Source organism: Juglans regia, chromosome 9, assembly GCF_001411555.2.
Source record: "Juglans regia cultivar Chandler chromosome 9, Walnut 2.0, whole genome shotgun sequence".
Lineage (NCBI taxonomy): Eukaryota > Viridiplantae > Streptophyta > Magnoliopsida > Fagales > Juglandaceae > Juglans > Juglans regia.
In genome coordinates this window covers 7,489,845-7,513,999 of record NC_049909.1, presented here as the reverse complement: position 1 = coordinate 7,513,999, position 24,155 = coordinate 7,489,845, and the positions used below count along the sequence as shown (strand labels likewise).

General features: G+C 37.9%; 1 protein-coding gene, 1 non-coding gene and 1 pseudogene across 3 annotated transcripts in view; 2 read left to right on the top strand and 1 right to left on the bottom strand.

The window, feature by feature from the left end:
* The window catches only part of LOC109001242 (F-box/kelch-repeat protein At1g74510-like), a 945,981-nt gene that overhangs the window by 565,112 nt on the left and 356,714 nt on the right, over nucleotides 1–24,155 (top strand). The window lies entirely within an intron of this gene.
* On the bottom strand, nucleotides 25–4,784 carry LOC118349409 (annotated as a pseudogene).
* Nucleotides 4,781–4,887, top strand: LOC118349498. Its single transcript, XR_004802455.1, has one exon. It is a non-coding gene; the product is annotated as a small nucleolar RNA R71 (small nucleolar RNA).

Below are 24,155 nucleotides of genomic sequence, written 5' to 3'. Positions count from 1 at the left end.
AAAATTAAAACAAAACAACAATGAGTTAAGAACCATGAGAATAAATGGGATCTTCCAAAGGAATAGAAGTATCCTCATGTGAAAGTTTTGGCAAAAAATGTTTAAGTCGTTGGCCATTAACTTTGAAAGTGTTTCCATTTTGAGGATTAGTAATCTCAACAGCTCCATATGGAAACACAGTCTTAACTACATAAGGCCCACTCCACCTCGATCTTAATTTGCCTGGAAATAGATGGAGGCGGGAATTGTAAAGTAAGACTTGCTCATTGGGCTCAAAACTCTTTCTTTGGATGTGCTTGTCATGTAATACCTTCATGCGTTCCTTTGACAATTTAGAATTGTCATATGCATCTCGCCTAAGCTCATCCAACTCTGAAATCTGAAATTTTCTCACAGAACCAGCATGGTCAATAGAAAAATTAACTTGTTTAACAGCCCAATATGCCTTATGTTCAAGCTCAACTGGAAGGTGACATGCCTTTCCATAGACCAAGCGATAAGGAGACATGTTAAGAGAGGTTTTAAAGGCTGTCCTATAAGCCCAAAGCGCATCAGTAAGCCTTAAAGACCAATCTTTTCTATTGGGGTTGACTGTTTTTTCTAAGATGTGCTTAAGTTCCCTATTAGCTAATTCAGCTTGCCCATTTGTTTGCGGGTGATATGGAGTGGAAACTTTATGGTGTATACCATATTTTTTCATGAGGGCAGCAAATGGTTTGTTGCAAAAATGAGTTCCATTATCACTAATGATAGCTTTAGGCATGCCAAATCTAGCAAAAATGTTTTCTTTCAAAAACTTAAGCATAATCTTATGGTCATTTGTTTTACATGGAATGGCTTCAACCCATTTAGAAACATAATCAACAGCCACGAGGATATACAAATAACCAAAAGAAGATGGAAATGGTCCCATAAAATCAATCCCCCAACAATCAAAAATCTCAATGACCAAAATGGGTTGTAAAGGCATCATATTTCTTTTAGTGACTGTGCCTAGTTTTTGACATGGCTCACAAGTTTTGCAAAAATTATACGCATCCTTAAACATATGTGGCCAATAAAACCCACTTTGTAAAATTTTTGCAACAGTTTTATTTGCAGAAAAATGCCCCCCACAAGCCTCATTATGACAAAAAGAAAGAACAGCTTGTATCTCATGATCAGGCACACATTTCCTTATGATTTGGTCAGAACAATATTTAAACAAGTAAGGATCGTCATAAAAGAATGACTTTACCTCATGCTTGAATTTCCGCATATCTTGAGCACTCCAATGGGGTGGAGTTTGTCCTGTCACCAAAAAATTTACTATGTCAGCAAACCAAGGCAAATTTTCAACTGACATTAATTGTTCATCAGGAAAAGAGTCAAGGATAGGGTTAGTGTGATCCTTTTCAGCAAATGTAAGCCGAGACAAGTGGTCGGCAACTACGTTTTCAGCACCCTTCTTGTCTTTGATGATAAGGTCAAATTCTTGGAGAAGAAGAATCCATCGGATTAAACGTGGTATAGCATCCTTCTTTGACAATAAGTACTTTAACGCTGCATGGTCAGTGAAAACAACCACAGGAGAACCAAGAATATAAGTTCTAAACTTGTCTAATGCAAAAACTACAGCAAGCAATTCCTTTTCTGTGGTAGAATAATTTCTTTGGGCTCCATTTAAAGTTTTACTTGCATAAGAAATGACATGTGGGAACTTATTTATACGCTGTCCAAGAACAGCTCCTATGGCTACATCACTGGCATCACACATTATCTCAAAAGGAATAGACCAAACAGGGGGCTGCATGATAGGAGCTGTGGTGAGCAAAATTTTCAGCTTATCAAAAGCATCTTGACAAGAAGAGGTCCATTCAAAAGAACTAAAATTTTGAATGAATCTCCTATAAAACCCAGCATGCCCAAGAAATGATCTGATTTCTTTTACTGTTTTGGGTATAGGAAGCTTGGAAATAAGTTCAATTTTAGCTTTATCAACTTCAATACCTCGTGATGAGACTATGTGACCCAGAACTATGCCTTGTTGAACCATGAAATGACACTTTTCCCAATTGAGAAGCAAATGCTTCTCTTCACACCTGGCTAAAACAGCTTGTAAGTTAGTCAAACATGCATCAAAAGAACTGCCAAACACTGAAAAATCATCCATGAATATTTCCAAACAATTTTCAATCATGTCACTGAAAATACTAAGCATACATCTTTGAAAAGTAGCCGGTGCATTACATAGTCCAAAAGGCATTCTTCTAAATGCAAAAGTGCCAAACGGGCAAGTAAAAGTTGTTTTCTCTTGATCTTCGGGTGCTATTTCTATTTGGTAAAAACCAGAATATCCATCAAGAAAGCAATAGAAATCATGACCCGCAACTTTTCTAGCACTTGATCAAGAAATGGCAAAGGGAAATGATCTTTCCTAGTGGCGGCATTCAACTTCCTATAATCTATACACATTCGCCAACCAGTAGAAATCCTAGTAGGAATCAGTTCATCTTTCTCATTTTTCACAATGGTAAGCCCAGATTTTTTTGGAATTACATGAATGGGACTTACCCACTTGCTGTCTGCAATAGGGTATATGATTCCCACGTCAAGTAATTTTAAAATCTCTGTTTTTACCACCTCTTTCATGGTAGGATTTAATCTCCTTTGCATCTCCCTAGAAACTTTAGCATTTTCCTCTAAGTAAATCCTATGAGTGCACACAAGAGGATTTATACCTTTTATATCTGCTATTGTCCACCCAATGGCACCTTTGTGTTGCTTTAAGACTTCCATCAATTTGCCTTCTTGATCATGAGAGAGTTGGGCTGAAATCACCACTGGAAAGGTGTTGTCCGGTCCCAGAAATGCATATTTCAAGTCACTTGGCAATGGTTTCAGCTCTAGTGTGGGGATTTCATTTGCTGAAGGCTTCAAACTTGCTGTCAACGGTGGGAGTTGCTCAATCTTTGGCCTCCATTTAGTCTCCAATTTATTTTCTGCATTAAAAACATGAGAAACATCAATGGGGGTGTCATCAGTGAGAAGTTCACAAAAATTTTCTAACTCAAACAGCAGGTTAGTGGGCTGGTATGCCAAATAAGTCTCCTCCTCAAGGATGCTTTCCAACAGATTCACTTCTTGTACATCTTCCAAGTCTTGAGGTTGCCTACAAATATTGAAAATATTTAGTTCAAGAGTCATGTTCCCAAAACTCAGCTTTAAAACACCACTCCTACAATTTATTAATGCATTTGAAGTAGCAAGAAAAGGTCTCCCAAGAATCACAGGTGCTTGAAAAGAAGATTTTGGTGTCAAGTGAACATCCAACACAACAAAATCAACGGGATAAAAGAATTTATCCACTTGAACCAAAACATCCTCAACAACTCCTCTTGGCATTTTAATAGACCTATCTGCTAGTTGTAAAATTATAGGAGTTGGTTTTAATTCACCCAAACCAAGTTGCTCATAAACATTATAAGGCAGCAAATTCACACTTGAACCTAGATCTAACAATGCTTGACCAATTTTTGAACTTCCTATAACACAAGCAATTGTTGGTGAACCGGGATCTTTATATTTTGGTGGGGTATTACTCTGAATTATGGGACTGACCTGCTCAGTAAGAAAAGCTTTCTTTTGCACATTTAATTTTCTTTTAACTGTACACAAATCTTTTAGAAACTTAGCATATGCAGGAATTTGTTGAATAGCATCCAACAAAGGGATATTAATCCTAACATTTTTGAATATTTCTAAAATTTCAGATTGGCGTTTGTCTTTGTACAGAGGAACCAGTCTTTGAGGAAAAGGAGTAGGTACAGGACATGAAATCTTTTCAGTTTCAGTTTCATTTTGTTCAAACTCACCATTTTCAGCCTCATTTAGTACAAGTTTAGAGACCTTACCCGCTTTGTCTGAACCTTGAGCTGGAATGTTCACCACCTTACCATTTCTCAAAGTAGTGACCGCCTTCACTTGCCTCACATTTGAGCTCTCAACCGCTCCTTGTGGTGGTTGACTTTGTGGATTGGGTTGAGGTTGTGCAGGAAGTTTTCCTTTCTCTTGAGAACTCCAAGCCGTAGTCATCTTGGTAAGTGTGCTCCGAATGTCATTTATCGCTTGAGAGTTTTGATTGTTGATTGTTGCTTGACCTTGCATAAACTGCTGCAAGGTGTTTGACAATTGATGCATCGTCTCCTCAAGACCCTTCTTTTGCATTGGAGGTGCTTGAATTGCGAGTTGAGAGGGTCCTGGAGCCAAGGCTGCTGGAGCTAATTGCTGGTCATTCCTCCACCCAAAATTTGGGTGGTTTCTCCATCCTGGATTATAAGAATTAGAATAAGGACCAGAATATGGTTTTTGTATCATATTTACAACATTAGATTGGTCCAACAATACCTCTTTGAATGCGGGGATCGTGGGACACTCATTAGTTGCATGCCCATGATCCTCACATATGCCACACTCCTCTAAATTTTTATGGACAGCATGTACTTCATTTGCCTTTTTCAATTCCATAGCTTCCATTTTTCTAGACAACAAGGTTAACTTAGCACGCAAATCATCATCTTCTTTTAAAGTGTATTTTCCATGACCAGACTCAATTTGCCTAGACCTATCATGCACATCAGCTGTGTCCCAAGATTGAGCATTTTCAGCAAGGTAATCAAAATATTCAAATGCTTCCTCAGGCTCTTTGTCAAAAAATTCTCCATTACACATGGTTTGTACAAATTGGCGCATTTTAGGTGTCAAACTTTCATAAAAAAAACTTATCAAACGCCAATTTTCATAACCATGATGAGGACAAGCATTTAAAAGATCCTTGAACCTTTCCCAACTTTGATAAAAAGTTTCAGAATCTTTTTGGGCAAAGTTCATGATTTGTCTTTTAAGTGCATTTGTCCTATGTATTGGAAAAAATTTCTTCAAAAATTCAGTTTGCATTTCCTGCCATGTGCCTATAGATCTAGGTCTTAATGCATTTAACCATGTTTTAGCCTTATCTTTCAAGGAAAATGGAAACAACTTTAGTCTAATAACCTCCTCAGTGCATGTTGGGTCCATGAATGTAGAACAAACCTCTTCAAATTCTTTGATATGAAGGTACGGATTCTCGGAATCCATGCCATGAAAATGTGGAATTAATGGAATCATTCCAGGTTTGAAATTAAAGACATTTGCATTCAAAAGTAGGATTATGCATGAGGGGGTACTAGTTCTGACGGGTTGTAAATAATCTCTAAGTTTCCTATTCTGATTCACTACTTCCCGATCATGATTCTCATTTTCAGCCATGGTACTATTAGTGTCAGAAGATGACTCAAAAGAAAGTGATGCTGAGGTAAAATATGCTTGTGATTCTGTCCTAACCAACCGAGAAGTTTGGTCCCTAGTCCAACCAGTCATACAAATAAGAACAGAAAATAAAAGTATATGCAAGACAAACAACAACAAAACAAAGAAAAAAAATAAAATAAAAATAAAATAAAGAAAAAATAAATTAAGAAAAATGTCACCCAAGTTGTGAAGAGGTTCACAATGCTACAAACGTCTTTTCAACAATATGAGAATGCTTTGCTAAACACCAGTTGTCCCCGGCAACGGCGCCAAAAACTTGATCAGCTTTTAATTTCGACTTCCAAGCGTAGAAGCTGTCAAAGTAATACAAGGGTAAATCCCAAGATCGAATTCACAGGGACAATGAGAATTTAGCAAACATTTCATTTTCGCAAGACCACATATTACCGTTTGGAGTGACACGAAAATTTAAAATAATAAGCAAAGAGAAATAAATTCCTAAACTTAACCACCAACAATATTTACACCTAAATGTGGGTATTTACTAAGGGAGTGTAGAATGAATTATGAGTGAAATGGTCGGGACGTTAACTTAAACCTGTAAGAAACAATTAAACAAACACTTGGGATGCAATTTTCACCCACCCATTTGGTGATGGATTTACTTCTCTTTTCATTTTCTCTCAATCATTCTCTCATTCCTAGAAATCATAGTCGGATAATATAGCAATGAACCACAATTTTATTTTAATAAAACTACTTGACAAATTATATAACAATCATAGAAAGTGAAAGAAAAACGTTAAAGTCATGTTACTTGTTCAAGTATCAATTGTGCCTTTACGTCTACAATTGATCTAAGCCAAGAACAAAGAACTCTAATATTTTCTAGATGCACATTGAGATATAATCCATTAAGTTAATCATCAAAAGTACTAAATATTGAAGTAAATCCAATCCTAAATAGTCACGGGTTACTCATTGAATCCCAAGCTAAAAATCTAGCCTATCATCTCTAGATTAACAAAATGCTCAATAAAATTAAAATCTAACATCATCATATACTGTTTCAAATGAAAATTACTGAATAAAAATATACTGTATCCCACAAATGTGCTGAAATCCAAAACCCAAAAACATACAAATTTGCGGAAATTAAAATGAACTGGAAAAATAAAAATAAATTGAAAAGGCAGACGAACACTGTGCGAAAATAAAGCCGAAAGAAAGAACTGTGCGGGAGAAAAAAAACTTGCGGAAAAATAAACTATCTAAAATTGCCGGCGCACGAAAATTTTTTTTCCTTTTATCCTCTCCCTTTGTGCACGCCTCAGCACGCGTTTAATCTCCCTGCAGTGCCGTTTCGCATTCATCTTCGTGCGTTTTGACGTGCCCCTGCGTGCGTGCTTCCGCTTTTCGCGTCCCGCCCAGCAACCGTTCCACTTCAGCTCGCCTGCGTTTCATGCTTCTCTGCTGCGCGTTTTGACCCAGCCCACGTTCGTGCATTTCGTTCCAGCCCAGTGCACACGCAGCTCCTGCGTTTCACGTCCATCTCTTACGTTTCGAGCGTGGGCCTCAGCTACGCGTTTCACGTCCAGCCCACGTGAGTCTGCCTTCCAGCCCGCGTGAGTCTGCCTTCCAGCTCCTGCGTTTCATTCCTTCGCCACTTGCGTTTCATGCCTTCGCCCAGCGCGTTTTGATCTGCTGCAGCTGTGCATTTCTTTTGTTGCTGGCATTAGGTACTTCCAATAACACCCATATAATTTTAATATCTTTTCCACAATGCCTGCAACATAAGTAAATTATCAGAATAAAATTTGGGATATTAATAAGAATTTAACATTGAGTCAAGTATTAAAAATCAATGCATAATTAAGTGCTTAATTCATTTTTTTGTTGAATAATTCATTCACTTAAGCAGCTTTATCATGTAATTTTTATCACTTTATCATAGAACATAACATATTTTCAAAAGTAACAGAGCGATGGTTTTAAGATGAGTAAAACTCGTAATACTTTGGCATAACATAAACTGAGTATTATCATTAGATCAAAACAGAGCATCACACAGAGCAGAGACCATGTTTCACCCCCATGGTAGGGTTGTGCTAACCCAGGTGGCCAAACCAGGCAAACACAGAGGTGAAATATTTCCTTTATTCTTCTCAGAGCCCGAGTGTGCACACAGGAAAGACCACAATAAAACCACTTTGTTTCCAAAGTGGGTGCACTCAGAGACAGAGAAGTTGGTACCAATCCAAAAAGAGCAGAGCATAACAGAGTAGAGCAGAGCAAAGTAGAGACAGAGTCAGATATAAATACCAGTACCCCATGCCAAAAGTTTTCAGATGTTATATCAAAATAATATAGAGTACCAGAACTGACTCAGACAGTTTACACACACTAACAACAAAAGCCAGAACATCTTTCTAAATAAATGCACAATTTTTCATATTCTCAATATCGCTCTGTCTTTCAGATTTTAGAAACCACATGATAGAATTTAGTTCATGTCTACACAATGCATGTCAGAACATATTTTTCCTTTTTCATAAAGATTTGATGACTAATGCAGATAAGTGACCGAGGTTGATCTTTGTTTTTCTCAAGTTCCCATTACATCACAAAGTATGCAAATTTTCATAAAGTCAACCTCAGTCTGTTAACTTGTATAAAACCTAGCATAGGAACCCCACTTACCTGGACAACTTAGCTTTTCAGAATTTTCCTCAAAAATGTCGAGTCGAATATAAATCGTCACCTATAAAAATAATTACATAATTTTCGTAAGTTTTTAATCAATCACAGATTTCGATATTTAAGCCTAAGCTTCTAAAATAACCTATTTTAATTTCTCAAAACTTAAAACCCTCATAATCCAAAAATATATCATCACTTCCTAAAAATCACCAATATCCACCATGACTAACGTCAAACTCAAAATACCAATATTTAAACCCCAAACAGCCAACAAATTTCATAGCATAAAACAATCACGCAAACAACTCCATCATCCAATCCAACCGACCCCCTTACTCCTCGGACTCAGTCTGGCACAACCAACCAATTCACAGTAAATATGAATTAGCGCAGAAATACATTTAAATCTCAAAATGTCTTTGGGAAAATACTTACAACGCTATAATATAATTTTTGAAAGATCACGGAGGTGCTAGAAGTGGCAACACGGTAACAAAATAGTGCCAAATGCATTGTGGCCGTGGGTCTCAAAAACTCACTATTGAACGTGTGTAAACGAAGACCCGAGATTGATAAGGTATGGCTTAAGGATGTCGGTGAGACTAGTGGTGGTGGTGGTTGGCCGTGGGTGGCGGCGTAGAGGGCGGTTGGAGGCTAAACTACCCAAAACGGAAATATTGATGGTGGGGTTTCACCGGTGACAGATCGGAGGTGAGGATGGGTGCATTGGGTTGCTAGAAGGTCGAGGATGATGTGGTGAGAAGATGGTGGCCGGAGGTGGTGCGACGGCGGAGCAGCAGCGCAAGGAGTGCCGCGGCTTGGTGTGGTGCGTGGAGGCTATTGGCGGTGAGTTAGGGGCTGAAATCACAGGGGGGTGATCGCCGGTCGAAGGGGAGGTGAGAGGGAGGGGCGGTGTCGATCACTGCCGGCGCATGGCGGCGGGCTGGGGGACAACGTACGAACGGAGAGAAGAGAGAGGGAGAGACGTGCCCGTGGGAGAACCAGGGAGAAGGAAAGAAAAAGGAAAGAAAAAGAAAAGAAAAGAAGAAAAGAAAAAGAGAGGAAAGAGAAAATGGAGGGAAAGAAATGAGGTACAATCCCCACATCTTGGATCACAAAAATGATCCAACGGAAATGATTTCAAAACAACAAGCAAAATAAAATAATTCAAACGTAGTGATTAAAATGAAAATAAATAATTGCATCCAACAATAAGTTAATTAAATATGAAAAATAATTTAAATGTATTACAATAATAAATATTAAGGAAACATGTCAAATTTAATTTTCACAAATTAAAAATCATAAAAATAAACCCACATAAAATCCAACCAATTTTAAAATAAGAGAATAAATTTTTAAATTAATAACAAATAATCTTTCAATCGGGGTGCTACACGACCTCTGTGTTTTATTTTGCTGAAAGGATTTATTTGGTGCTACGAGGTATTGGTCCTGGTAACCCCTTCCACAATCAAGCCTGCACTTGATTCTAATGATTTCAAAAGCCTTTGCGGTTAATATTGCAGCTTATATGCAGTACTACTGAAGTTTCAATCTTCGAAGGTTATGTATTCATTAACCCAGATGTTTTAAATTAGTCATGAGGACATAACTCTAAGTTTCTTCGTTTTGTTACTCTTATCATCTCTCTTTCTCTCTCTCATTTTTTTTGTTTCTCAGAGTTTTACCTTGTGTTTGGTTGCTGAGAAAAAATCATATGATTGCAGCATGTTTCAAAGTTGTTTGAAGGGCTAGTGACTGCAACATGAAGGTGGCTGTGACATTTTTAGTAAAGGTACATAATCTGGCATTGCTATTTTATAAAGGAGCTGGTGAACATTTTTGTGTGCATAATTCTTTCTTGTGTTTGTTATTCTCCATCGAGAGACATGCAGAAGTCTAGTTGGATGTTTAAAAATCCCTCCAAGTTTATTTTTGTGTTGTAACTAATTTCAACCTTGTGTGCTAATGATGGGTGCTATCATATTGAAAATCCCGATTCACATGTTGATATTTAAATATAAATCGTAATGATGTCTGATATGGCAATGTGAAGCAAGGACTGTGAAAAAGATCCCGAAGCTAAAACCTTGGAAGCATCCACAGCCTGAGGTATTATATAATTTACTAGGTTAGCTTGCCTATTATAACAAAGTTGAGAACTCAGAATAAAGAATTCTAAGACGGATAATCTCATTTGTTTTTTTATAAGTATCTTCAACTAGATATGGCTATTTTTTCTTCTCAATCCAGAGCTTAAAATCATTTCTTGAAAATGAGAAACTCAAGGTAAGAACCTTCTGAACTATTAGAACAATCTATTAAGTTATTAATGATTTAATTTTATATATGCAGGTTACGCCAATGCTGCCGCTTAGGGACTATAGGCTTATGATTGCGATTTTGGAGATATTGAAGTTGCTAGTGAAAAACCAAGTGACTCTAGAAATCAATAGAAATTAAAGTCTCTGTTCACATGTAATAATATTATACATAATAGTTCTTAAATCACTTTCATGTGATTTGATTTGTAATTCATTTTTTTTCTATTACATCAATAATAACCCATTATATTATATTTATTATTAATTTTTGTATTATATTTTCTATTGTGGTATTTCCTATTATCGGCATTTTTTTAAATATCGATGCAGAATAAATCGTTATGGAGCTCCATCTAAATTTGGTGGCATTTCAAAAACACCGATAACGTAAATATTGTGATGTTTATTTAAAGAACAACATATGCTCGCAGTCGTTTGTGACTATTATTGATGTTTAAAAACACCGGAAAACTATTAGATTCGGTGATAATTCTAGTAAGTTGGTGGCGCTTACGAAACGTCGAGAAAAAACATCCAACGGCGTATATGTAATGCACTAAAAATGTACTAGTGGTGGCGTTTAGATACATGTTTCTAATTTATAAAATACGCTGGCAATGTGCTAATAGTATCGTTTAGGTAAATGCCGTTAATGTGTACCAAAATGTTGGGAATAGGTTTTTCACATTCCTGCATTTGCGCAAACGCCGACAAAGTACTAGTGGTGACATTTTGATAAAATCCATTAAATTAAACAATGTGCTGGCAACATACTAATGGTGGCATTTTGTAACACCCTGATCCCAAAGGTCCGGAGAATTAGCTCTTAATACTTAAAATCAACTTCAATAACACAACTATAAAATCCAGAAAACTCCATAAAATGTTAATCCGTTTAATCAATCCAAATATCTATGTTCCTTCATGGGGACAATAAAAAAATTCTCAATAACATAAGTTAAAAACTCTCCAAAAACTTGAAAATATCCTTAACTCATCAAATCAAAATAACCTAAAATAAACTAGTTTACTAACTACAACTCTCAAATAAGCACTTGTACCCTCAGACACTTATTCCACTACGATTATCACACCTTGCTAAAACTTCCTACTCTTGTTTTCCAGCTGAACCATCAAAATTATCTGAAAAATATTTGGAGACAAGGGGTGAGTTATCAACAACTCAGTAAGCAGAGAACATATACTAGTGTGTAAACATGAGCATTTACAGAGATCAGAATGCAGAACAAACCATTTTCATTTTCAAAGTGCGAAAGCAGAACATGTTATCAAAATATCAGAGCGAAGATTCAGAAATAATTTCATTCAAAAATATCCTTTGGCATAGCATAAATGATGATGATGATCATCATCAGAACATCATATCAGAACAGAGGCCATATATAACCCCCGTGGTAGGGTTGTGCATCTGCGGATAGCCAAGCAGAACATAAATTACTCTGTCACCAAGGTGCGCACTCAAAACAGAGACCACTACCATAACCCATGGCAGGGCCGTATCCACTATTATAACCCGTGGTTGGGCCGTATCCACTATTATTACCTATGGTTGGGCCATATCCACTATTATTACCCGTGGTTCGGCCGTATCCTCTATTGTAACCCGTGGTTGGGCCATATGCCACTATTATCACCCGTGGCAGGCCCGTAACTGAACAGAGCAGAAACATAATCAAATTCAAAATCAAAGAGTCATGCCAAAGGTTTTCAAAAATCACATCTTATCCAAACAGAGTACTGAACAAAATCATATCATCTTCGTAATCAAAGCTCATATTCGCAAATTTTCATATTCGCTCTTTTTGCATAGGTCAGAAATAGAATGTAAAAAATAAGCTCATGTCTACACCAGTCATGACAAAAATGCTTTCTCTTTCATCAGAGTTCAATGAGTAATGAAGAATAAATAACTGAGGTTATTTTCACATTTCTTTTCAAAACATATGATGCACATTTTCGTAAATCAACCTCAGTTCATATTTATTTTATGCAAAGTCTAGCATAGGAACTCCGTTTACTTGGACTTCTTAGTTTTTTCAGAATTTTCCTCAAAAAAATGTCAAACAATAATTAATCATCACCTATAAAATAATCACGTAATTTTCGTAAATTTCCAATCAATCACAAATTTAATCCATTTAAGCCTAAGCTTCTAAAATATCCATTTTAATTCTTCAATACCTAAAAATTTCCATAACCTTAAAAAATCCCTTAAATCTAAAATATCCTCATTCTCTAAATTTCCTTTATATAAATCAACACTTAAGATAAGTACTAGAAAAATTTTCGTTAAATAACTTTAATCATATTTAAAATGTTCAAAATAAAATTACACACTTACTATAAAAATAATTTGCTACTAATAATAAAATTACAAAAAAACCCTATTTATTCTCTGTACAATTTATTATACTTCTGATAAAGACCACATAAAAACTGATTTATCATAAACATAATTCCAACTGAAACCATCCAATAACAAGGGCAATATTGTAATTTCATACCAAAATAGTATGTAAACCTAAATTAACGTAAACTCTTAATAACACATTTTCATGCATTTACGTGGTGCAATAGTTGGCAAGACAGGGGCGTGAGATACTCACTGAGAAGGGAGGAGCTGCCTACGGTGCGGCGAAGAAGGTGGTTGTCCCGGCAGCAGAGCACTGAGAGAGATGAGTGAGAGAAAAGAGAGAACCCAAGAGATATGGAGAGAAAGAGACAAAGGCTTACAATGAGCAGTTGGGGAAATGGATGGCAGCTTCTGTCGCTGGGGGCGTAAGCTTTGTTGAGATGTAGAGGAAGCGGGTCTAAAGGCGTTGACGTGGGCTACTCTATTTTTGGTATGGAAAACAGAGGATTTTGACTTGGTAAAAGCTGTGGGTTGTCGTTTCTCGTGGCTGTGGAACGCAGTTCTTGTGGTTGGTCTGGGCGGATGTTTACGAGGGGTGGATGAACAGGATGACAACTATGTGGAGGTGCTGGGTTGGCGCGGCAGTGCACGGTGAGGGCTTTGTGCAAGCATGGGTTGCGTCAATTTCGTATTGGGGGGGGGGGGGGGCAGCGTGAGTTCTGGATGGTGCATTCTGGATGGTGCAACAGTTGGAAAAACAGAAGGTTTCGTATGGAGGCTTGAAGCATTGGACACTGTCTCACAGTGGTGCGTGGTGGCAAAGGGAGTCAACGGCAGCAACGAGATGGCTGAAGAGGCACAACAGCAATGAATGTCACAAGGCAGTTTGTCTATGCGTGGGCTAATGTATGTGTATATATATGTGAGTGATGGAAACCCTAAGGGAAACATTGAGATGAAGAAATGTGCATGCCAAGGACGTGAGGAAAACTCTAGGGGTGAAAATAGATGGAAAAGAAAACGTGTGGGGAAGTTAACATGTGAAAAAAAAAATGGTGATTGAAACAAAACAAAAAAAAAACAAAAACCCTAAAGCTGAGGAGAATAGAGATGTACGTGCATGGGAGTGCAATATTGCGTGGCGGCGAAAAAAAATCGGGCTTGACTGGGTATGGGTGTTACACGTTTAGATAAATGCTGTTAATTTTGACACAAATGCAATTTTTCAAGTCCCGACGTTTGACTAAATGTCGGAACGTGTAACTACTGCCGTTTGGTTTCGCTGGTAAATAAAAGCCAGTAATTAAATATCAACATTTATTTTAAAGGTTTCCATCATTTTGGTTGCCTCCGATAAAGCACAATTTTTTTGTAGTGTTTATAAATAACCAGAGGTTACAAATTCTACTGGGATCATGATGTGCTTAGTCTTCAATGTGTGTTTAGTCTTTAATGTGTGAGATTAAGTTGCAAAAAACACTGCAAACTAAAAATATTATCGCAACTAAAAACACTACAAGGTATCACTTATCTACCAATTGAAAATATCATCCACAAGATACTGTTGTAACTTTGCCAAAACAAAATCAGGAAAATATTTTACCACACCTATACAGATTCTAAATAGAGTCGCACCACAAGATTCTCATTATAAGTTCAACAAATTAATACCAAAATGGAAGGGAATCAACAGAGTATCAGTGAGAGGTTTGATCAATTTTTAGCAATTTTAGAATGGAAGCATCGGTTCCATACTGTGAAAAGTTTTCATGGGATTGCAGCATCTTTAGATCATATCCGTATTATCTTGCATGTTAATGAGGGTATGTCTATGCTAAGAGGACCTCTAAACCTTTTAGGTTTGAGGCTATGTGGACAGAATCTGAAGAGTGTAAAATAGTTATAACTGAATCATGGAAGGTGGATTCTGGTACCAAATATATGCATGCAGTGATGAGGAAATTAGTAACTTGCAGTGAGAAATTACATGTTTGGAATAGAAGATCATTTGGGCAAGCTCAAAGGTAGATTCAACAAGCCAAGAATGCCCTCTAGCAACTTCAAAGTAATGACCCTGGATGCATCAGGATCAAAGAACACAGAGAAGCTAGGGCCGAGGTGAAAACTTGGTTGGAAAGAGAGGAAATTAAGTGGAGACAAACATCGAAAGCTCTATGGCTCAGAGAAGGTGACCAAAACACAAAGCTCTTCCACCGTAAAGCCTCCCAGAGATGAAAGAAGAATACAATTACTAGGGTGAAAGAAGTAATGGGGTATGGCAAACCATGGAGGGCAGAAACAAAGTGATAATGGACTATTGCATTGATCTTTTCACTGCTTCTAAAAGTAAGGGGATGTGGAATTCTTAGATGGGCTACCTTCAAAGGTTACAAGTGAGATGAATGAGTGCCTCACTAAGGCTTTTACTGAAGATGAAGTATGCATGGCTCTTCACCAAATAAACCCCACAAAAGCCCTTGGCCCAGATGGTATGGCTCCAATCTTTTATAAAAAATATTGGCATATCGTGGGAAGGGATGTGAGTTTTGCAGTGCTTAATTCTGCAGTGCTTAATGCCTTAAATATTGGTATGTTTCCTTCCCATCTAAACCATATTTTTATTACTCTCATATCAAAGAAGAAGAAGCCTGAAACAGTTGCTGATTACAGACCCATTAGTCTGTGTAGTGTGAGTTATAAATTGATTTCTAAAGTTTTAGCAAATCGACTAAAGAATGTCCTGCGTAAAGTGATCTCTAGTTCCCCGAGTGCTTTTGTTCCAATTCGTCTCATTACTTACAATATTCTAGTGGATTCTGAACTTGTCCATTTCTTAAGGAAGAAAAGGAGAGGAAAAATGGGGTACATGTCCCTTAAACTTGGTATGAGCAAAGCCTATGATAGAGTGGAGTGGGACTTCTTGGAGACAATCATGTTAAAGTTGGGATTTCATGCAAAATGGGTGAATTTGATTATGCTTTGTGTTAAATCTGTGTCCTTTTATGTGTTGGTTAATGGGGAGCCACGGGGTCCAATAATACCATTAAGGGGTTTGAGGCAAGGTGACCCATTATCACCATATTTGTTCTTGTTGTGCACTGAAGGTTTAATTTCATTATTACAAAGTAATGCAGCAGCTAGAAAAATAAAAGGTATAAGAATTTGTAGGTGAGCCCCAAATATTAATCACTTGTAGTTGGTGGATGATAGTGTGCTTTTTTGTCAAGTTGACATGCAAGAAAATTTGAAAGTCTAGCAACTGTTGGAACTCAATAAAAAGGCCTCTGGTTGGATAGTGAATAGAGGGAAAACCTCAATGGTGTTTAGCGTAAATGTGTTTATTAATCTTCAAGATGAGATTTTATCTTTTTGGGGGGATTGAAAGCTTCCAACATTATGATAAGTACCTTGGACTTCCACCTATGGTATGGCATGCAAAAAAGAAAGTTTTATGTAATCTAAAACACAAGGTGTGGAAGAAACTTCAAGTGTAAAAGGAGAGATTGTTGTCTCAAGGTGGAAGAGAAATTTTGATTAAGGTTGTAGCTATGTCGATTCCTACCTATACTATGAGATGTTTCAAGCTACCTAGGATTTTATGTGATGAGCTAGAGAGTATGATGGCAAAATTTGGTTGGGGGCAGAGATAGGAAGAGAATAAAATTCATTGGGTAAGTTGGATGAAAATGTGTGAAGCCAAATGTGAGGGTGGCTTAGGATTTAAGAATATCAAGGCTTTTAACACAGCTTTATTGGCTAAGTAGGGTTTGAGAATTTTGCATGATGAATCTACTTTACTACACAAGATATATAAAGCTAAGTATTTCCCTCATACCAATCTCTTTAAGTCAAAGCTTGGCAACTCACCTTCTTGTGCCTAGAGAGGAATCTGGGAAGCCAAACAATTGCTGATGGATGGATGTAGTGGAGGGTGGGGATGAGTAAAAACATTCACGTATGGAGTGACTATTGGATCCTAGGTTACAGACCTGGTTCCCTTAGGATGCTTGAATTTGAAGTGTTAGACAGTGAAGAAACAAGGCTCATCGATAGTGATTTAAGTTGGTGGGATTTGAACAAGGTTAGAACCTTATTTCCACCCAGAGCAATAGCAAAGGTTCAAAAAGGTTTCCTCACACTTGGTAATCATGAGGATAAACTGATCCGAGAGAAAGAGATGGATGGGATTTATAGTGTAAAGAGTGCATATAAAATGTTGAGGGGGGCTGAAAAAAAAAAGAGTCAAAAGGGGTAGAGCTCAAGAGATGAAGACCAAAAGCATATTTGGAAGGAAATTTGGAAGCTACAAATTCTAAATAAAATAAGAGTCTTTGCTTGGAGAGCATGCAAAAACAATTTACCCACATTGTATAATCTGAAAAACATAAAGTTTTGGATGATGAGGTTTGTCCCTTCTGTGGTGAAGAGGTGGAGGATCTGATTCATGCTATTTTTTCTTGCCCAACAATTGAAGAGAGTTGGAAAACATACGTTATAGGTTTAATTTCTTCCACCAGATATGAAGTAGTTCTAGATTTAGTTAGAGAAATCAACAAACAAGGAAGTAAAGATGATCCGGAGAAATTCTTCCAAATTGCTTGGGCATTGTGGTATAGAAGGAACTAGAAAGTTCATGAAGGCAAGGTGATAAAGGCTAGATAGGTAATTGATCATACTTTATCTATGTGCAAGGAGTTCAAGGAGCTTAAAGGCAAAACAAAGAAGCTGAGCCAATTATATTGCAAATGGTCACACCTGATTTGGGTGGTTTGAAACCTAATGCGGATGAGCGATTTTCCATCGGCAACATAAGGAAGGGTTGGGATGATTCTGAGAGATGCAAATGGCGAAGTCATCATGGCTGCTAGTATAAAGGAACCCGAGGTGAATGATCCTACTGAGATTGAATTACTGGCTTTGTTTCAAGGGTTGAATTACTAGAAGGTGACTCTTTGCTAATGGTGCAAGAAATTCAAGATGGTGGAGAATTGTCTTCTATGTTGGGCAACCTCATCAAGGAGACTAAGGAGCTAATGTCAAGGTTCAAGGATTGCAAGGTCCAGTATGTTAGCAGGCTGGGCAATGTGGCAGCTCACAAGCTTACTAGAAACGCTTGGCTAGTTAAAGATATTGCTTGGTGTGATTCTTTCCCTGATTTTCTATGGCTTGTTATTTGGACTGACAACAACTTGTAATCTTCTTTGCTTTCTCAATGAAGATCTTTTCATATAAAAAAGAAAAGTAAATCAAACCATTTTGCTTAGAAACAAAATCCAATATGAGACTTAAAAAAATATAGATTCTTGCAGTCCATCTGTAATAACCCGAAACTTAGCTAGATTTCACCCGTAATTATTTTCGTTGCCATAATATAATTTTAGGGCCATGAGATTATGTCTCATTGGATAGTGGCCTTGGACTTGTAGTTAGCATCCAAAGCCTAAGAGAAAGGGCAACTCAAACCCCTAGAATTCAGCTAACTAAGTGGGCTTGAGCCCAAAAACCCTAGAAGAAACATAGGGACATGCCTAAGCTATAAGGCTTGTGCCAATTGTCACACATAAGAGGCCCATGAATCTAGAAGTGTAAGTGGGCTAAGGGGGAGAGAGAAGAGTGTTTGGGAAGCCAAGGGAGGCATGCACGCCAATCCTAGGGACAAGCCCTTCGGTTTGCCACTTGTCCTTCATTCAAGATGGCTTCTAGAAGAAAGGAATGATGAGATGACCTAGACAAGGCCAAAGGCCACTCGGCCAACCCACCCACACGCACAATCCATGTCATGTGGCAATTGCTTGTAGTTCCAAGAAGATCTCCATGGGAGGTGGTGCCTAGGGAAGACAAAAGGGGGTCCTTTTCAAGAAATTAAGCTTAAGGGACAAAGGGGATTTTCAGATTCCCCTCACCCACACGCCCACCCAAGTGCTTTTCTGACAATTCACCACTTGTCAACCATGCACTGATAGAGGAGAGTTTCTAGAAGGAAGAGGAAGGGACTTGTGAGCACAATGACCATCCAAACCCTAGATTTTCGGCCGCTACACTCAAGGGGCCACACTCATGCTCCACTTGTCACTTTAGGGTTTCATAAGAAAGCCTTGGGTATTCGAAAAGGCCACCTAGGGAAGGAGCACCAAAAGACAAATAATCTTTATGGGGAGATGAGAGGAAGTTGACGGTAAGGACACACATACGCCTAAGCCATGTCACACACACTTGTGGTTATTTTACTATTTTGCCCGAAGATGCATTGCACGTAGACAAGAGAAGAGGGGGTTTAGAAGACCAAGAGGCTCGACTAAGGGAGAGGTTACACGCCACACCATGTGCCTTTTAGCCTTCCTAAAGCAATCCAATGATGGAGAAGATGAAGAGGCATTCGGCGAGGGGAAAAGGCCACATGCCACTTGTCCTTCATGCAATGGATCTCTAGCAGCCAATAGGATTTGTGGAAGCATTCTATAAAAGGGGGGAGGAGCCACATGCACAATGGCTTTTCTTTTTGGTCATTTTCGGATTTTTGCATGTTCTCACCCTCCCCATACTCTCTCACATGACCACTCAATGTTGTCCTCACTTTCTTGAGTTTTCTTTCCAACCAAACACGAAAAAAACTCTTCTCTACATCCAAGGAAGGACCACGACACAAAGCACAAAGGAATCCAAGGGAAGGACCTCGTTTTCTCATCTTTCTTCACACTACTCACACATCACTCCAGGAGATGATAGAATCTTCAAAGAGATTGAGATTCTCGTATGATTTCAAGGTTATTTCATCTTGAAATAACCTTGGGTTTTCTAAGGGGAGGAGAAGCTGAAACTTTGAGGACTTGCATCATTTATACAAGGCCACATCTCATATGTTCATAACCTAGCCATGGTTATGTGAACTTGAAGGGTTTTCATGTTCAAAAATCTTACAGCCAAAAGGTTGAAGTATTTCCCACAGCACATGATGAACCCTAGAAACCTTACACACACTCATGCACATAGATTAGGGTTCAAAACCCTTGTTCTGACAAGTTATACTTCCATTTGCAGCTTGCTTGTGCTTTCTTGAAGAAGTTTTGTAAGTAAACACTCAACTTAGTTTGGTTAACATGCATATATATTTGTGTAAATTCTTCTTTGTTGTTGATTACCTTTGATTGCCAATCTATGTTTTACTTGGTTGAATATTTTGTTTTGACTTTGTATAAAATCATGAAAGAGGTTATATGATTCGGATCTATGTTGAAAATGCCAGGACTCACATGCACATGTTTCAGTTTTGCTTGAGGACATGTTAATGTTTTATGTGCCATGAAGATTCAGTTACTATAAGGTTATATGTTTTAGATTTATCTGATGTTGCCATGATTTCATGTTCGTTTCGCCCTTGCCATGATTTTTATCTATTATGCTTCAAGTTTAGAACATGTTAAAGTGGAATTTCTCTATGTTGCATGCCTTTGATGTTTCAGCCAACTCATATTCTTCTATGCTCATGAAGTTGTTTTGATATTTCATGTCTTATGTTATCATGCCATGATTTGATTATGTTACACTGGATGATTTCATGCACGACACATCATGTATCACATGTCAAGTATAAGAAGGAACACATTTTAAATCTCATGTCACATGCATTTGGGTAAATGGTCTTTTTAAAAGAAAAAGAAAATTATCTAAATATGTTTTATCATGACCCTAAATGCTAGGACAGGAGAATGTCCTGGTGGAACTCCTTTGTCCACTCTAGAGTGCTTAAGAATATAGTGGTAACCCCTGGGTTGACAAAGAACATTCGACGTACTTCAAATGGATCTTCTCGGAAAGAATGCTGGAGTGAGGTAGCACCCAACGCTAGTGGGTGCCATGACTAAGGCCAATAACTCGACAAAGTACTATCGTGTTTTAATAAATATGAATAAGACGTATTCACCACGGTGTACGGACCGTTGGTGGTGCGATAACTAGCAGAAACACGTGGTGCTTAAGGGAATCATAATGTGTCCACCATGTGTTAAAAGAATAAGGCAATGAACTCACATGATTTGGATCACATGATCACCATGTGTTGTATCACGTGATATGACATGATATGATACGATTCGATATGGATCATATGATGTAACAAGATATGAAATGATGTAAAAGAATGTTTTTCGGAAAAGTCAAAAGAATCTGTTACATGTCTTTTGAAAAAGGTCAAGTGCATAAGTCAAGTTTTGGGTCACATCATGTGTCAAGTACATGTTCATGCATGCATTCCACGGTTTGCCACTTGTATGCTTATGTTAATCATTGTATGTTGTATGTTTACTTGCTGAGATTTCTTGAAATCTCATTGTGGTAGTTTCCACTACCATTCCCCACCCGGAATACTAGAAGTTGTGACAAGTTTAGAAGATCACTCCCATAGTGAAAGTCAAGACAACTACGATACCTCCAACCAGTGAGGAGGTACCGAAGAACAAGGAGGGCTCTGACAATGAGAGCTCCTTAGAGCCCTCCTTGTTGGATAGGATACAAAACGCCGACTGACTCATTTCTGAGGCACTACAGCTCACCACAAGCTGAAGAGATCAAGGAATCGGGATATGGATCGATTCTCGGAGAAAAGGAAGAAGATTGACTAGTGAAAAAAGAAATATGGACCGTTTTCCTATACCAAGAAATATATTTTGGAGGTTCTAGTGACTTAATTTCTTTTGTGATCGGTTCCTTTGTTTTGAAAAAAAAAGGTTTTGTTAGTTACCCATATTTTGGGAGACAATGAACATATCCTTCATTGGGCACTTTTGATATGAATTTGATGTTAAAGGCAATGTTTGGGTTATGCATAGTCTTATAGTACCATGTGCTAAGGAAATTGCTTTAGGCATTGCCTAGTTTCATACAAACCTTATATATTCCGCTACATTAATTATTGCATACTGCTAGTATACCTAGGAGCATCGCATTTTATATGTCATGTACGAGGGGTATGTAGTCATGTGTTGCATATCTCGGCATTTCAGTTGTCGTCCAAACCCAAGCGGGGGCTAGGGGCGCCACACCATCTCCGTAATATATTAAGATCACCTCCTAGAGAAAGCTAGCTGCTTTGAAAAGAAGAAGAACCAAACATGGAAAAAAAAACAAAGACCGAAAATAATTTTTCAACCTACTCCAAGAATGAGTGAGTGATCTAAAGGAGTCTGAAGTTAATGTGTTGATTTGAGAAGAACAATACTCAGTGGCTATGTATTGCGGGGAGATGATTTGGCTAGATTGTATGTCTTAGGGGATTTTCTAACTATGGAATGATTTCTAGATTTCGCTAGCCTTCAAATTCCAAGGCTCCGCTCTCCTGATGAAGGTTGCAGATAGAAGCGAGTGCCAATGGTTGTGATCCAAAAAGCCAAGGGAAAAGAAGGCGGGTCAAGGGCTAGCTGAAGTATAGAATTTAGTTTCTAGAATTTATAACAATGATAGATATCACCACTTAGTGAGAAACGAAAAATAGCTACGAGTCATAGTTTGTTCGCTAATAATTCGTATTAGCAACTATTCTTTGTTTGTCAATAATACTCATCGTTGAAGTTCACTTCGCTAATACTCTATTTAGCGATGAAAATTTGGAAATCTTTATCATCTCAAAAACTAATATTTGCTTGGTAGTTCCGTGGCCAACTAGAATTCATCACAATAGCAATACTATTTGCAATTAACTTAGTCTCACCGCATGAAAAGACACTGAAATACCGGTATTTGTTGTAGTGTTATCTAAAGGCCAGTTGCATGTCAGCATACAAACTGATCATTGATAAGGCCACCCATAATAAAATTCAGGCCGCCACCTCGAGCTAACATCTTCAGTTGAGATTTTTTACCAAGTACAGAATAGGGAAGTGAAGGGAGATCAAGTAGCAGTCCTACAATGTTACCATACTATTCTTTAGGAATCTATGGAGACAACCTTGAAACTTGATGCCCAGAATGAGCAAGGTATGGAGATAGGAAAGACAATAGAGATTGGTTGAGGTGCCAATAGAACTGGAGGGGTTAGACAACATAAGTTAGGGTTGGTTCCTAATTGTCTGAATTAAATCGAAAAGAGCTTATAGCATTCCTTATAGGCAACAAGGACATGTTTGCTTGAATTCATAATTTATTACTAGTTTATATGTTTCAAGTTCATGTTATGTTCCAAGTTCACGTTCATGCTATGTTACAAGTCCATGTTATGTTTCAAGCCACGTTCATTCTAAGCTTCAGTTTCAGTTTAAGTTATGCCAGTTATGTTATGTTTTATGTCATATTATGCTATGATTACTTATGATTTGATTATGCATTCATGCTTTTACTGCTATGCATGCATCATTAACCTGTGTGGAAGTTTCCTATTAACTTACTGAGATTTGTAATCAAATTTCACTCTGGTAGTCTCTGTGACGCCCGCAAATTCCGCTTGGGATCGGACGGACATTTGAAGCGTCAAGACATGCAACACAAGGTTACCTGCCCCCGTTCATGACATATAAGATGCAATATTCCTAACATGCATCTAGCATTATGCAATATTCGCAGCGGATAATTTTTCTTTTTAGCAATACTATGCACCAAACCGAAATATCCCAAATACTTAAAACATACTTCATACATAATGACATACTAAACAACTGAGATCACAATATTAATCCATATGGTTGTGATCAAAAGAGTGATGGAGATTGAACTCTACAAATACAAGTAGTAATCTGAGGTAACTACTGTATTAACACCTACATCGCATCGTCGCTTAGTCGACCATTTCCAGTTGGTCGATTCCCGATTCTCCTTTAGATCCTATAACAAAAACTACCATTCGGGGGGGGAATGGTAGTTGGGACTACCACAGTGAGATTTGATTACAAATCTCAGCAAGTTAACAGGAAACTTCCACACAGGTTAATGATGCATGCATGGCAGTAAAAGCATGAATGCATAATCAAATCGTAAGTAATCATAGCATAACTTGACATACAACATAACATAACTGGCATAACTTAAACTGAAACTGAAGCTTAGCATGAACGTGACTTGAAACATAACATGGACTTGAAATAAATTTGAACTTGAACTTGAGCATGACATAACATAAATGTGAACTTGGAACATAACGTAAACGTGAACATAACATAACATGAACTTGGAACATATTCTTGTCTCATGGGATTACCATGATTGCGTGAACGTAAACTTGAATATAACATAACGTGAAACATGACTTGAACTTGGAATCTTATTCAATAGACTTAATCATTAACATGACCATATGGGTGCTACACAGGTCCCCTTGAGCCGTGTGTCCCTGCCGATTACCGCATCACATCACAGGTTTCTATACCAGCTGTGAGTGCGTTAATACGTACTCCACAGTTGTTGTGGCCCCACGTATTCTACGTGTCACAATTGCTGTGTCTCACGTAGTGTATGCTCCACAGTTGTTGTGGCCCCATGAC